This window comes from Octopus bimaculoides, chromosome 20, assembly GCF_046866305.1.
Source record: "Octopus bimaculoides isolate indiv1 chromosome 20, ASM4686630v1, whole genome shotgun sequence".
Classification (NCBI taxonomy): Eukaryota; Metazoa; Mollusca; class Cephalopoda; order Octopoda; family Octopodidae; genus Octopus; species Octopus bimaculoides.
The window spans coordinates 19,097,779-19,114,273 of NC_142947.1; the positions used below are offsets into that span (position 1 = coordinate 19,097,779).

General features: G+C 33.4%; 1 long non-coding RNA gene across 13 annotated transcripts in view; it reads right to left on the reverse strand.

Moving 5' to 3' along the window:
* Window positions 1-16,495, reverse strand: part of LOC106868233 (uncharacterized) — a 469,773-nt gene that overhangs the window by 110,128 nt on the left and 343,150 nt on the right. For all 13 annotated transcript variants that reach the window (XR_016237542.1, XR_016237537.1, XR_016237536.1 and 10 more), the window contains one exon: window positions 970-1,028. This is a non-coding gene — a long non-coding RNA (uncharacterized LOC106868233). The remainder of the gene's footprint in view (window positions 1-969; window positions 1,029-16,495) is intronic.

Genomic DNA, 16,495 nt, shown 5'->3' on the forward strand with positions numbered 1-16,495 from the left:
TTTGTTTAGTATGCATTTTTACACATTGGTAGCAAAAAAAAAAGATAAAACTGACAGATTTTGTATAGGTTATTGCAGTTGTAACCTACCCAAGCTATAACAAATATATCCCAAGATGGTATGGTAAAAGCTCTCAACAAGTGATTCTAGTATATTGGGGGGGGGGGGGGGGGGACCAGCTTATCCTATTTCCAAAGTTACAAAAAAAAAAGTTAATCATGGTAGTTTGAAACCAAAGTTTATGAATTACCAAAATTCAGTTTAGGGCTTCTTTCTTCATCTAATATTATCTCTCTTAACAGTCAAATTTACCCCCAAGAATATGCTTATATAAGTAACCCATATTATGTCATTTTTATTTATTTTGTATCACAACTGACAAACATTGTTGGTTGTGTTTGTTAAAAGTTTCCAACAGATCAATCACTGCATTTCTGATAGTCAAAGTGAGAAAGAGGTGTAATCTAGTGCAGAACAAATAGTAGATAGTTTTAATTTAAAAGCACCAGAATTTTGGTTTCCTTGTCAATGTTTACATCCTCCTCCAATAAACATTGACAAAAGACACACACACACGATGGTCTTCTGTAGTTTTTTGTAAACTGAATTTTACCCACAAGATACTGGTCCCAGGTTTATAGGTAAAAGACATCTGCTGAAAGTGCCATGCAAGGGGGATTAAAAACTCAACCTTCTTAACCACCCAACCATGACTGCACTCATAGTGCAAAATAAATTTTTTATTAATTAAGAACTAGCGAGCTAGCAGAACTGTTAGCATGTCAAACAAAATCCTTACTGGCATTTTGTCTGTTTTTACATTCTAAGTCTAGATTCCACTGTGGTTGACTTTCACTGCCATCCCTTCCAGGGTTGATAAAATAAGTACCAGTTGAATATTGGGGTCAATATAGTTGACTTACCACTCTCACCCAAAATTACTGGCCTTGAAATCAATGTAGAATTTACCTGATAAGTTCCTTAAATTACTTCTCACTTGACAGGTCAATATTTTGTATTTTGGCTACCTGTAAATAAACAATTGTAATTGTAAATATTGGTTCAAAATAATTTTTCAGCAAAAATACAAATCTAAATTAATCTTTTGACTTAAAGTTTTTACAAAATGACATCAGAAACTACATAAAAGCAGATATTTTTTTAAATACTGAATCAATAAATTCATTTCACATAATGATAAAAAAAAAATCTCAAATGCACCCAAAATATGATAATTATGTTTACTTTCTTCATCATATCACAAGTAATGTTACATGTTATTTCAATGAAATTTATACATATATCTCTCATATATATTAAATTTTAATTGTCATCTAAAAAGCAATTTTAAATATGAAAAATATATAAATTCAAATAGATGGATTTTAGTAAAAATTAATTTCAGTTTCAGCACAAGCAATTTAAGGTTTGCAATTCAGCTTTTAAATTCAAGAATTTTCTTATTTTCAAGTATACATTTTAATCAATTTTTCATATCATCTTATCAAATATTCACTATTGCTAAATGAGATATTTCAGACATATACTGTTAAATCTTTCAAATGTTATATATAGTGTATTCTTTAGTCAAGTTCAGAAATTTATAACCTGCATCATAATTGTTAACATTTGTTTTATCATGCTGACATCAATCAAAAAGGTCAACAACACATCTCTCTCTATATGTCTCAATCTAGTCATTTTATGTGTGAAACTCAAGCAGATTTAGCATCTCTTCACATTTTCCTATAACTTCTACTATCACCGGTACTCTCAGCTAACACATTTATCTATATTCTAACATCAATCTGCATTACCTATTTACACTGCATCTCTGTGTGACTCTTTCTATCCATATTATTTCCACAACCAGTAATATACTTTAGCCTCATCTAGTTAATCCTATCCTAGATTGTTCAGATGAAGTTATAGGGAGAATACCATTCAGACTAATAGAAAAACTCCTCTCCTGTATATATTAATGTTTTCTCAAAAACATCTCTCTCTCTCTCACACACACAAATTCTTCATCAATTGCTGCAGATAAACTGTAGATATCTTATGCATGCATCTTAGTCCACTTTTATTGAAGACGTTTTGTAGCCAAGATAGCAAATCTCGTATCTTCTTTTCCCACCAAATTTGCAATGTAACTACCCTAAACACTTTTCACAAACAATAATTATATTTTCTAAATCAAAATGGTTTGCAATAAGTATAAAAGAATCAAAAGCCCCAAATGTGATGAGTAAGTGAATGTGTGTATGTATATATGTACACCCATGTGTTTATTTATTGTATTAAATTGATTTGAGAGTTATTTAATATGCTCATATTGTAGCTCATACAAAAGAGATAACCGTGGACAAGAAAAGTGAGCCAAATATTGTATTACAAGTAACATAATGGTTAACTAATATATATATTCATTAGTACTCTTTTACTTGTTTCAATCATTTGACTGCAGCCATGCTGGAGCACCGCCTTTAGGCGAGCAAATCAACCCCAGGACTTATACTTTGGCAGCCTAGTACTTATTCTATCGGTCTATTTTGCCGAACCACTAAGTTACGGGGACGTAAACACACCACCATCGGTTGTCAAGCGATGCTGGGGAAACACACAGACACACACACATACATATATATGTATATACATATATATGACAGGCTTCTTTCAGTTTCCGTCTACCAAATCCACTCACAAGGCAATGGTCGGCCCGAGGCTATAGTAGAAGACACTTGCCCAAGGTACCACGCAGTGGGAATGAACCCAGAACCATGTGATTTGTAAGCAAGCTACTTACCACACAGCCACTTCTGCGCCTAGTACAGCAATGATACAAAAATAAAATTCTGTGAGTTAACATGTATGTACACATATTTTCACCTTTTAATCTTGCATAATCAAGCAAGTAGTTGACTATATCTGGCATGAAAATCTCACTAAACTCCCTGCCTTTGGTTCTAGCCTTTATGATGTATTCTAAAGCTTGATTATATCACTCATGCTTTTCTTCCTGCAGATGCAACCTATTTCACATCACCTCCAACAATGATAATGCTTATGCAGATAATACCATTTTTCACTCTTCCATAACCTTCTGCATATGCAACTAAGACATCTCGCATCAAACCCTCACTGTTGCCATGAACAGAAACCTTAAAAACACTCTTCAACAGAAAAAGGTCTCAGTGACACAATCAATGCACATATCAAAGTAACTAACTGCTGTCTGACTCTCTCAAGTTACGTACAGCAAGACTTCATAGACATTTGTGATCTCTTCTGGCAATCTCAAATTCATAACATCAAAAACTGTATTCCAAAATGTAGCCTTCTAAGTCAATAAATATTTCTATCACTACAACTTCTATCCCACAAATGTAATAACTCTTCATTCTGTTTTTTTCTTCTGCTACTATAATGGGCTTTACTCCCCAGGGGTAGCTATTTACATAACACTTCCATTTAACATACCAATTGTTCACTCATTCTATCTCCACTCCCAAGTTTTGTACTAATGATTATGCTGATCCCTCCTTCTTGAGATTTCTCTTCTTTGGAGTACCTTTCCAACATATGTCCACTGGCAGGTATTTAACCTGAATATCCACTTAATCAGACCTGTGAGCATCATAGGCACAGACCCTTACTCCAGTCCAAGACCATTTTAAAACCAAACTTTAAAAAGTGATGGGCATAGAGTGCTAGTATGGCTGAGATGATTTGAGGAAGCTTTTACAGTTATATAATTAGAGCAACAGTCTAAATAAGTATGGTAATATGGTCAGCAGTCCTAAAACTTTGACCTTACAATAACTGCTTTTCACACATTTTAACATCATACAAATACATACGTATAAAGTTTAACAGTTACCTTATACAGAAATCTATCTCATTATCTTAGAATTTGATAACTTTATTCTAGTCTCTCAAGATTAGATTAAATGGTAACAAACTGAACTGTAAATTGGTTTAGAAACATACAACATTGTCTCATTTCAATAAACATTCATGAATTCTTTCCTGTGCATTCCAAAAAGAACTGAAGACATATTCATAGTGAAGGAGATCTGAATAAATTAGTATAAAGTAAAGCATTTCAAAGATGTACTCAACTCTTGAAAAAGAAAGGAGGTGTTTAGACTTCAAGTAGAAGAGAGAATGAATTCTAAAGCACTTGCAATAAAGATAAAACAAAATTACAGCTACTGACTGAGAGTTATGGTGAGAGAGGTGGTTAATTGCTTTTTGGCAAGAGTAATGTTATGTGTAACGTCAATATTCTAAACTGATATAAATTGAAACTTTGTAGAAATATAAAAACTACTCTGAGATAAATTATCTTAACCTGTTAGGAGAACAATGACTGCTATAGCCTAGAAGTAAGCCACTAGCTTGCTTAAAGGCAAACCTGTTTCAAGTTGAAGCTATAGCAACTTCACTTAACTTATATCACATATGAATTTGAAAAAGCATAAACACCACAACTCACATTTCTCATTGACTCTAAGTCAACAGATGCTTTGAATACAGAAGAAGAAAAATTATTAAACCTGCATAAAATGATCCAATAAAAAGGCACAGAAATACAATTATTAAATGTCTCCTAACTTTATTTACATTATTTACAATTGACGGATATTTGTCCTCATCTTGTTTGTTGTTAACACAACGTTTCAGCTGATATACCCTCCAGCCTTCATCAGGTGTCTTGGGGAAATTTCGAACCTGAGTTCTCATTCCTAAGGTATTTTTCGATGTTGTTGTTATTATTATTATTATTATTATTCAGGTCACTGCTTGGAATTGAACTCGGAATCTTGGAGTTAGTAGCCCACGCTCTTAACCACTACGCCATATGCTACTAACCCCAAGATTCCAAGTTCGATTCCAGGCAGTGAGCTGAATAATAACAACAACATCGAAACAAGTAAAAGAATAAACCAAGCTAAATTTCTTCAATACATCAGGTAAACTTATGGGTGTTTTCAAGACAATAGAGAATGTCTATGTGAACAATTAGTCTGTGAAAAATAGCAACCAAATCTCTTATTTTACTGATTTTTTTATACCATAGATCTGCTCAATCAGAGCTAATGCATATATGAAAATTAGCAAGAAATTATAGGATCCAAAGATGACATTTACATCTGAAAATATATGGTATGAGAAAGGAAAATACACCACTACATAATCAAATTTCCATAAATGATAGAGAAACAATACAAAATACTCGTGGATAATCTAATGAGTAAGTTCAGCCTTTGACATCAACTTAAAATGTTCCCTTGGTGATCAGGAATCAAACCAGTTAAAATATAGAGCAGTTAAACATATACTTGAAATATGAAAACTATAGTCATAATAACAATTCATCTTAGACATTTAAAGCAACACAATTATTGAATCAGTGTCTAAAGTATTTTATCTAGATATTCACAAGATTTTAATGTCAACTTTTCCATGCTTGCCTGGGTCAAACAGAATTCATTTAAGTAGAATTTTCCTTTGGCCAGATATTTTCACAGAAGAGAAATACACACACACAAGTACATATATATGCATAAATATATCAAGAGAGTGGTTTAGTGGTTAGGGTGTTGCAATCACAATCACTAGATTGTAATTTAAATTCCTAGACCATGTGGTACATTACATTCTTGAGCAAAACACTTCATCTCATGTTGCTCTGTGATCACTTTGACACCTGACATATGGTACACAGTGTACTTGTTCAGACAATGTCGATTTAATGGAGAGAGTGAGCTAATGTATGGCATCAACATTTGATCACTATAAACAAATCTTTTGTGCAAATCGTTCAAGAAAAGCTGAGCACCCATATGTTGTCTTTGACAGGAGAATCCATCATGTGAGTGTGTGTGTCTATGTATTATATATATATATATATATATATTATATGATAGACTTTTTCAATTTCCATCTACCAAATACACACACCCATGTAACATATATGCATACATGTAAAATGTGTATATGCAGACATGGTTTCATGATCATGGAGGCATAGCTGTGTGGATGAGAACTTTGATTCCCAGTCATATAATTTCCTGTTCAGTCCTACTGCATAGCATTTGGGCCAACCAAAGATGTATGAGTGGATTTGGTGGATGGAAATTCAAAAGGTGTGTGTGCGTGAGTTTACATTTCCAATCGTTTCACTGAAAATTGCAACATATAAGTGGCGTTGTCAGTTCCCCTGTCAACAAGCCATCCCCTTACTTCATGCCTTCAAAGCCACATGAAGTAAGAGATCATTTAGTTTAAAAACAGGTAAAGATTAGCAATAGAAAGGTTATGAAACAATGTCTCAATAATATATTCATCCAACTCAAACAAAATGATATTATGTATGTATGTATGTATGTATGTGTATATATATATATATATATATATATATATATATATATATATATATATATATATATATGTGTGTGTGTGTGTGTGTGTGTGTGTGTGTGTGTGTGTGTGTATGTATATATATATATATATATATATATATATATATATATATATATATATAAAGAGAGAGGGAGAGAGATTATAAATATCAACAATATGGCAGGGGGAAATACTTCTAGGGGGCATTCTGTATAGTAAATTAAAATCTTGTAGTCTCTATGTGTAATAATAGTGAGTTGAAAACTTTGATCTATTAGGATTATCCAAGCAATTAAGGCAAAATTTCCTTGACAAGATGTTTAAAATTGAAAAACAAGCAGGAAGGTAGCTCCAATATGACCAGTTGACCATTCTTAATAGGTGATTAGTCACAATTTCCAGTTTCTTAATTTCACAAAATATCAGTTAGGAATCTTGAAGTTTAATTTCAAACCATACTCATGTTTCTCTTCAATTTAAATATTTTTATCACATCATACTTCCCATTCTGTTTCAAAACATTTGAGGAATCTTTTGTCGAGATATCTTCCATCTAGCTGTACCTAACTTTCTACATATTTATAGTTTTCCTAAATTTAATTCCTTTAGAACAAATGATTTTGGTGCATTTCCAGAAGTTTAAATTTTATTGGTTTCTATTTCAGTAGGAATCATTCACTGCAATTGTCAACTTAAAATTTAACCTTCTGTCACAAGTTTGCAAGCTAAGCATTAATCATAATGTATAAGGGGGGGGGGACTCAGTTAATGATAAAAACTAATGGAACCCGTAAGGAATAAAATACTTTGTTAGATTATAAAATAAAAAATCAATTTTGAATGTACCATCATACAAAACTAAAATTTCTACTCAGTGAAAACCTTGAATAGAACCTATAGTATGACCAAATAATCACAGATTTTGAATTAATGATACAGTAAGAGTGATTAATGAAAGTATAGAAGAAATGTTAATTGCAAATGTATACAAAAAGAATGCCAAAAAATCTTTCTCAAATTCATGAGAAGAGGAAATAAAGTGCTAAAAATAGAGAAAAATGTAAAACAAACTGTTTCAGTGAAAATTAAAGAAATTATTATTCTCTGTGTCTTGCATTTAATTAACACTTCAGCAAGTTATGAGTTGTTGAATAGATACAGTGGACTTCTTGAATAGACTTTCAGTATAGTAGTAAGTAACTGCAAGAATCATTTTAATACTCTACCATTTAGGAATAAACACACACTCCCAAGTTGACTTTTTTATTTTATTAGAAGAGTGTTAATCCTCCAATAACAAGTGCAGTAACTATTTAGATACTCCCTCAATAAAAAAGTTATTATGCATTCATTAAAGCAAATGTGGTATACTTGATGAAAAAAAATATAATAAAACAAAGAAAACAATTGTATAAAGCATATCAAAATATAGCTATAGTATAAATCAGGTGTTGTTCTACAGTTTGATATGAAAACTGGAGTGATAGGCCTAATGTGAAGCTTGGTTTAACACCACAAACTAGTCCTTTAGAAGAGTCTACTCTGTGGCAATTATGTGAACCAATTCTCTAGTCCAGGTATGAGCAACATTTTACAAGAAGTGGGTTGCATAAAACATGGCTCATTATCAGACAGGCCAAATTATCAACAAAAGAGAAGGTAATTTTTCACTAGGTGTGCCATTCAGAAACTCCCGCAGGCCACTGGTTGCCCATGACTACTCTAGCTTGAAGATAACTCAATATCTTGATATGCTGCTTCAATATATCAAGTTATCTTCCCTTTCCCACAAGTCTTGGAGAAGCTACAAAAAATAAAATCATCACTAATGTTTCTCCTCTGATCTAAATCTTGGTAAAAGAAGATAACTGCAAGGTAAGTATAGTATAAATCATTTACCAAATCCAAGAAATCAATGGTTTATAACAAATGTTATGCAAAGGTAAGTTTTCAAAATATCATATTATTTTAGATGGAGTAACAAATAACTGTCCATGTCTTGCCAATTACTAACCTTTTAATGAACAAATTTCTAATAGATGAGAACTTTCAAAATCAAATTTAGAACTTTGATAAAACACACTATGTTTCTTTAATGAACTAATGCTTGAAACTCAACACACACACACACACACACACACAGTCAGGTTAACAAAATGAACAGTCTCATGCAAACTGCAATATAAAAGATCAGAGTGATATTGTATATTGAAACAGAAAGGATATATACTTCTTGTGGTAGAGGAATTCAGAAAGGCAGACAAATTGCAAATCCCTTCAGGTAGATGACCCTCCTCAATCTGTAGAAAAGGAGTAGGTAGAAACTCCATAAGATGCACCCAGTGTAAGCTTTGGACACATAAAAGGTGCAGCAACATCAGAGGATGGTTAACAGGGAAACTAACTTTTGTATGTAGAAGGTGCACAGGTACAATAAACACTGAAAATAGACTCCATCAACTACCAAGGGGCAAGCTAGAGGTAGTAGATAGCTTCTGCTATCTAGGCGACCAAGTTAGTAGTGCAGGTGGATGCTCCAAGAGCATAGCTATGAGAATAAGATTAGGCTGGGCAAAGTTCAGAGAGCTCCTACCTCTGCTGGCAACAAAGGGCCTCTCTCTCAGAGTGAAAGGCAGATTGTTTGATGTGAACAGCCATGCTGCATGGCAGTGAAACATGGATTATGACAGTGGAGGACATGCGTAGACTTAACAGAGAAAATTTAGGCATAAGAGGAATCAGATATGGTGTGCAAGAAAGACAACTATGCTGGTATGGTCATGTGATGTGCATGGACGAGGACAGCCTTGTAAAGAAGTGCTGATCTCTAACTGTGAAGGGAAACTGTGGTAGAGGTAGACCCAGGACGACATGGGACGAGGTGGTGAAGCATGATCTTCAAACTTTGAGCTTTACAGAGGCAATGACTGGTGACATTCAGAGTAGACCTCACACATGGTTCCAGCAAGATGGGGCAACTGCTCATAGCACTAGAGAAATAATGCAGTTGCTGAAGCAGTGCTTTGGATAGAGAATAATCTCCTGCAACAGCAATGTCAATTGGGCCTGTCTGTAATGAAACCAAAGGAAATTGAAACAGAGCACTACTTCTCCAAATCGTTATTGTATGGTGTTTATGAAAACAAATGTCCACTGATAGTGAGAGCTATGAAGTTGTGTCAAGGAAAACAAGAAAACTCAAGAGAAAAAGATTACAACTACAACAAAATTGCGTTTGCTGTTTGGTTACCCTAGTGGTAACAGGACAAGTACTTTGGTTGAGAATTCTGACATAAAGAATAAAAAATTTCTCAATGTTTGAAGAATTCCTTTCCACTTGTGATATTTACCAGAGATACAGGCATGAATAGGCAGAAGCATGTCTGTGGTGTTAAGACGTTTATTTCTTAATTGCAGGGTTTCAGATTCAGTCCCATGATACGAGTATAGTTGGGGTAGCGAAAGAGTCCAAGTTTACTGACTGCTGAACAACTTTGTGGGGAGTCTCCATGACTGAGACCATCATGAATAATTTAAATGCAATGTATGTTGCTAAAAAAGCCTACATTGAAAGCGAATCTATTGATAAATTTAGAAGAACTTTTAGACAGCAAATAAGACCAGCTCTTGCTCAAAACAAGTACTGATCAAACATGGCAGAACACACAAGAGCATTTGATGCAAGATCATTTGTAAACTCACACAAGTTTAACAAAAATCAAATGAAGCTGACCAAGTGGGTATATTTGCAGAAGAGAATGATGTGATGGTGTTTATGAATAATATGACTTGTTAAAGTAGTCAAAACAATTGTGGTGAAAGAGGTCAGTTACTGATGAGAGATTAACGTCTAACTTCCCAAAACCGAGCCAAGAATAAACTGCGAACTGTTAGTGAATTAAGAAATGTGTGACCCTTTTGTTTAGAATTCTAGAGATTTTTGGGATCCTATCTTGAAATTGATGGGCCTGAAGGAGCTGCCTAAGAGGTTGCTTGTTTGTAATGGACATATCTGTTGAGCTGGTTAAGGAAAAGGAGTTTCCAAACTGGATTAAGAAGATATACACTGTTTTACCTAACAATGATCAAAGTAAGGTTACTACATAATAGGTTCGTACACAAAAACTTATTCAAGGTAATGTGGCTGTCAAGGCTAGACTTGCAGACAGAGGAATTCAAGATGAAGACGCTCAATATTTATAGTCATTTTAGCTGTAATTGTCCTTAGTGAGTGGTATTACAGTTCTCTAACAGCTTTCCTTCAAGGTAAAGAAATATACAGTCTTGTTTATCAGTTACCATCACCTGGGGCTAAAACTGAAAGCTTGATTCAAGGCCCTGGTTTCTAACTGTGAAAAATGAATTACATAAATTAGGGGTTAAGCTGTGACTAAGCTATTTTTACTTTCTATGGTAAAGGAAAGTTACACAGAAAATAGAACTCCAACATTTTTTACAGAGCCTTTTATTATTGATATCTAATCTACACTTGTTGCGAAGTTTGAAGAATCCTCAAGTTCTAATATGCTCAACTGGATATTCATAAAAAAAAAGCAATATTATATTTGTCAACCAGAACAAGTAGGTAGTGGATGATTTGAAGCCTGTTCTTATTCCAGCTTTACAAATTGGAAAAGAAGAAACTCAACCATGCTGAAACAACTTCATCGAGACAAACTCATGATAAACTGAATTGGACTGCCCCAAAAAACCAGATTTTAGCTTTGATATTAGTGAATTTAACTCATTTATGTAGAAGAGAAAAGTAGAATGTATAAAATAAGTTAACAAAATCATCAAGTAGAGATCACAAATCGTAATGATCTACACATACTAAAGCTCATAGCTGAGAATGATGTGCCTCTCACCAGCCTTGGGAATGGGCGTTTTAGAGTGGCAACATCATCTTCGCCATTAGAAGTAGAAGCGACTGCTTTTCCAAAAATTGGTCAAAAAAGAATGAGAGTTGTCAAAACAGTAGAAATTGTAGCAATGATGAAACCATATCAAAGTATGAATATTCTCCAAGACATTACTTTCTGAAGTGTTATATTCCAATGATTTATCAAGGATTCTAATGAGCTGAAAGTTGTGGAATACACAATTATATTCTCGCACCTCCACAGATCCTAGACAAAAAAAATTAAGAACTGAGACGGCTATTCTCAGGGAGATATTGAGTAAGAAAGAAATCAATGCGATCCTTTGGATTCTCAAGATTATCAATGTTTTGACTAAACGAGATGTCCTATCTTTCAAGATATTGAAGTATGTATAGTGATATGGAAAAATAACTCTTTGAAATTCTAAAGACTGCTCGCTTAATAAAAAGTAGGTGATGGGGGTACTGTAGGTGATGCATAGCTGTTTTCATTTAGTTTTATTTTCTTTATTTTTCTGTTTGGAGTTACTGCCCTTATATCTTGTACATTCCACCGGAGAAAGAGAGCACTGTATGTTGTTTCTGTTTAGTTGAAGCCATATTTTGTTTGAAACCAGTGGTGATATTGCAGAACTAATAGTCATTAAAAGATGTACATTAAACAGCAACATAGAAACAAAATTGTTGCTGAGAATTTGATACAGTACAGCTTAATTTGGGGCTAAAAATGAAAGCTTGATTCAAGGCTCTGGTTTCTAACTGTGAAAAATGAATTACATAAATTAGGGACTAAGATGTGACTAAGCTATTTTTACTTTTCTATATCAAACAGAAAGAGTTGTTTAGAGCAAAGGGTGGTAGACACCCTGCAGGTAATATTTTTTTGCTCGGTTGACTGAACAATTTAAGAATAAATCACTTGGGCAAAGGATACAAACTACTGAACTCTCAGCTGGATACTTTATGTCTTATCCACTTGGTCAGCTAAACACAAAAATGGGACACTTATGTATGAATTAAATACTGTAGACTATGCATAAGCAGTGAATACACTAATAAATTAGTTTCTTCAATAAATTATTTGTATTCAGTATGTGCACATACAAACATGCAAGTATATTAGACAGGCTGTTAAAAAGCAAACAATAATGACATGAATATTTAGCAAGAACATAATAAAAATTATGTATATTATCTAAAGTCTGTGTTGTCATTTGCTCAGATCACAAAATACTTATTACCCTAAATGCAGAGTCAACAAACTTAAAAAACAATCTCATGTGCATTATATTATCTTGGATAATAAAAAGAATGGATCTTTAAAGATCTTTTGTTTAGAATGAAACAATCTTAACAGAAATGTGCAGTCTCATTGAAATTTTTGAAATTTAAAACATTGTCAGCAAACATTAAAAAGCTATAAATATGTGGATAGAATAGATTATTGTTCAAATTATTTCTAAAATCTATTTATATCACATTATGTTGAATGTATATCTAAAAATTGTCTAATGTTTGATAATTCACTTACATAATTAAAATATGAAAGTTAATAAAACAATTTAATTTCTTGTTAGATTTTTATGAGAGTAGATATTTAAAAAAAGTATTTTAAAAATATTAATAAATAAATAAAAACAATCTAATAAACAGTGAAAGTAATGCTATTAACGTATGTCAACACCCAGGTATATTTGAAAATTACCCATGCCAACATCGTCTCCTTCATTGGACACGAAACTCAGCTTGCGAAGACTTATTGGGGCAAGCGAAAGCGAAATTGTGATGGCACCTGTTCCCAGCGTCGCCTTTCTGGCACTTGTGCCCGCGGCATGTCTAAGGACTTTCGAACGAGATCATTGCCAGTGCCCCTGGACTTTCTCTTGTGCAGGTGGCACATAAAATACACCATTTTGAGTGTGGCCGTTGCCAGTACCACCTGACTGGCCTTCGTAGGATTTTCGAGCGAGATCATTGCTAGTGCCCCTGGACTCTCTCTTGTGTGGGTGGCACATAAAATACACCATCTTGAGCGTGGCTGTTGCCAGTACCGCCTGACTGGCCTTCGTGCCGGTGACACGTAAAAGCACCCACTACACTCTCTGAGTGGTTGGCGTTAGGAAGGGCATCCAGCTGTAGAAACTCTGCCAAATCAGATTGGAGCCTGGTGCAGCCATCTGGTTTCACCAGTCCTCAGTCAAATCGTCCAACCCATGCTAGCATGGAAAGCGGACGTTAAACGACGACGACGATGATGATGATGAAATTTGGCTGAATTTTAAAGATTATGGTTGTTTCTTTAAAACAACCTTTTCATTAACTGCACAGATGCTATTTATCATTTTAAAAAGTTCATAACATCTAAAAATAAGAAACTTTTTATTTTCGTAATGTCTAAAAATGATTTCTTAAAAGAGCACAAACCAAGAAATTTTGGTACCTATTTTACCAAACTGGAAGGATGAAAAGCAAGGTCAACTTCGGTAGCATTTAAATGCGAATGATCATAAATAAACACTGTCTGCTCTTTAAAATATCTCCTTTTAAGTTTTACACAACTATTCTTATCCTTGATATTAATATCATTGAGTCTAACTCAACATCCTCATTATTTTGTAGGCTCGACAACAGCTAGGTCACAATCCCAACTATCATCTCCAGAGGACAATGACACCGGACTTAAAGCAACGACTTTTACTATAAATAGTGATTTATGATTCATAATATATCCTTGTCATATCATGAAAAAGTGATACGGAAATTAGTCACTTTTTAAAATTATCAACATATTTGTCCTTGGTTTTTATTTTATTTTTTGAAAATTAAAAAAAATTGTGTTTTTTTTCCCAAAATTGAATAAGAGAAGTAAAAACAAGGGAACCATAATGTGTTTTTGATATTACATCTGTCAGAAATTTTATTCAAATTATGATAAATGTTATCTTTTAACATTTTATTTGTTTCAACAGTTGTTTGTCAGGCCAGAACAACATTTTGTTCTAGCCTGATAAATAACAATTTCAGATTTCAAAATTCTTTGTTTGTGCATTCTTATATAACTAAAATGATTTTGACACCAGTAGTGGTGGCCACAATGGATTTATCATCATCATCATCATCCTCATCCTTATCACCATTTTAGTAACCACTTTTTTATGCTTACTTGACTCAGATGAAATTCACTAAGGCAGATTTTTTTTTTTACTGCCAAATGTTCTTCCTGTTGCCAACTCTCACCTAATCCCAAGCAAGGTAATGTTTCCCACTGTCCTTTAAATATGGACAGCACATTAATTGGACTTGATTTCAAAGAAAACTGCAAGTGAACCACATAAGTTGTATGAGTGATGTTTGTTTACAATTAGCATTAAATGTTAAGAAGTGGACATGAAACATACACACACACACACACACACACACAACAGATTTCATTCAATTAAATGCTCCATTAGAAATTGGTTATTTAACTATAAATATAATACGAAATAAAAGAATGTGTGTCATCTCTCTTTTGACTAGAAGCTGAATTTGAATAGACCGACAAAGCAAAACACTGAAATGTAGTGAAAATTGAATATGAGCATGCAAAGTAAGTTTAATCATTGTTAGATAATGAATCTATGCAAAGGTATCATAATAACTGACTTAGTAAGTGTTGCAGTTAGAAGTTTTCCTAAAGAAAAAAATAGATAAAAAATACAGTGAGGAACCTATCATAATTAGGCCAGCTTGAAAAAGAAATATATGGAAATAGTTATGAATCATGAAACTGAGTTGGAAGTACTTGACTAAAAGACCTGGTACAATACCTGGACCAATTCTTTGGTACAATACCTGGACTCAGAAGCATGTTTATAATGGTGTATATAGGTAAAAAGTAATAAGTATTTTATTTCCACTGTGTAACTTTTATTTCTTTCAGTTTTGAATACATAGCTATATCTCAATGACAGAGAATGTTATTTATTTCATTCATAAAACAATGGTTATACACTAGCAGGTTATAATAAAATAAAGTAATATTTTGTTTTTAAAAAAAAGACTTAATGAAAAAGTCATATTTTAGAACATATTCAGTTTTTCAATGATTAACTTTACTTCCACTATAAGATTTAACTCTCAATGTTCTGTAGTGATGAAATGCAGTCAACTCTATAACATGAATTTGGATGAAATTTGCTAATACAATATAATGATTGTAAGGTGCACATTGTGAATGAGGTTTTTTTTAACCTGCCCAGGTAAGTTGATTGTACATTGGTGTTTTTCTATATATTTACAAGACATCAATTATTGGCCAATGATTTCTTGTCTCCAAGCTGAAGTTGTGCTCCACTTAGTCTATGTAACTTTGAAGTTGGACAAATACCATTAGAAAAAACATTGCGATATACTTTCACCTTCAATTAAAGACTTTCTGAAAAGGCTTAACAAATTAGTGTTATTTACTCTTGTTACTCTCATTATAAACTCACCAGTATGCAGAGACTTCACATTTAAAATATATCCTTACTGTTCACAAATGAAAGCATTGAGGCAATGAACAACAACTTGACATCTTCACTCCTGCTTAGAAGCAATAAATCCTTATTTAAATTCTATGTTAGTGTGTACACATAATATTGAAACGTTACTCTAATCCAAACTCTCTTTCATTAACTCATTAATGTATAAATAATAAAGATACCACTAATAAATAATACTGTTCTTCAGCTCTTGAGGTATTAACCACAGTTATGCTCCAAAATTAAAGGAAAAAGAATTTGAAGAAATTCACCTGATAAAACATAAAAATAAACACACATGCTGTAAACAGGAAGTTAATTCTAAAATGAGGTAAAATTTAGTTTCTGACATAGAAGAGGGCTTCTTTTTCTTCATCCTCCCCCTCCTCCTCCTCCTTTAGTGTCTGTTTTCCATTCTGGTATGGGTTGGGCAGTTTGACCAGAACTGACAAGCTAGAGAGCTACACCAGACTTCAGACTCTATGGCTAGATGCCCTTCTGAATGCCAACCACTTTACGGAATGTGCTGGGTGCTTTTACATGGCACCAGCACAGGACTCTTGCAAGCTAATCCTCTTCACAAGGAGCAGGGTGGCTCTTAACACTTTTGCTGTTGAGTACAAGTCTTCTTGAGTACTTACAGTTTTCAATCCCAGACTACAACACTATTTGAAGTGCAATTATATGTAGTTTTGGACTT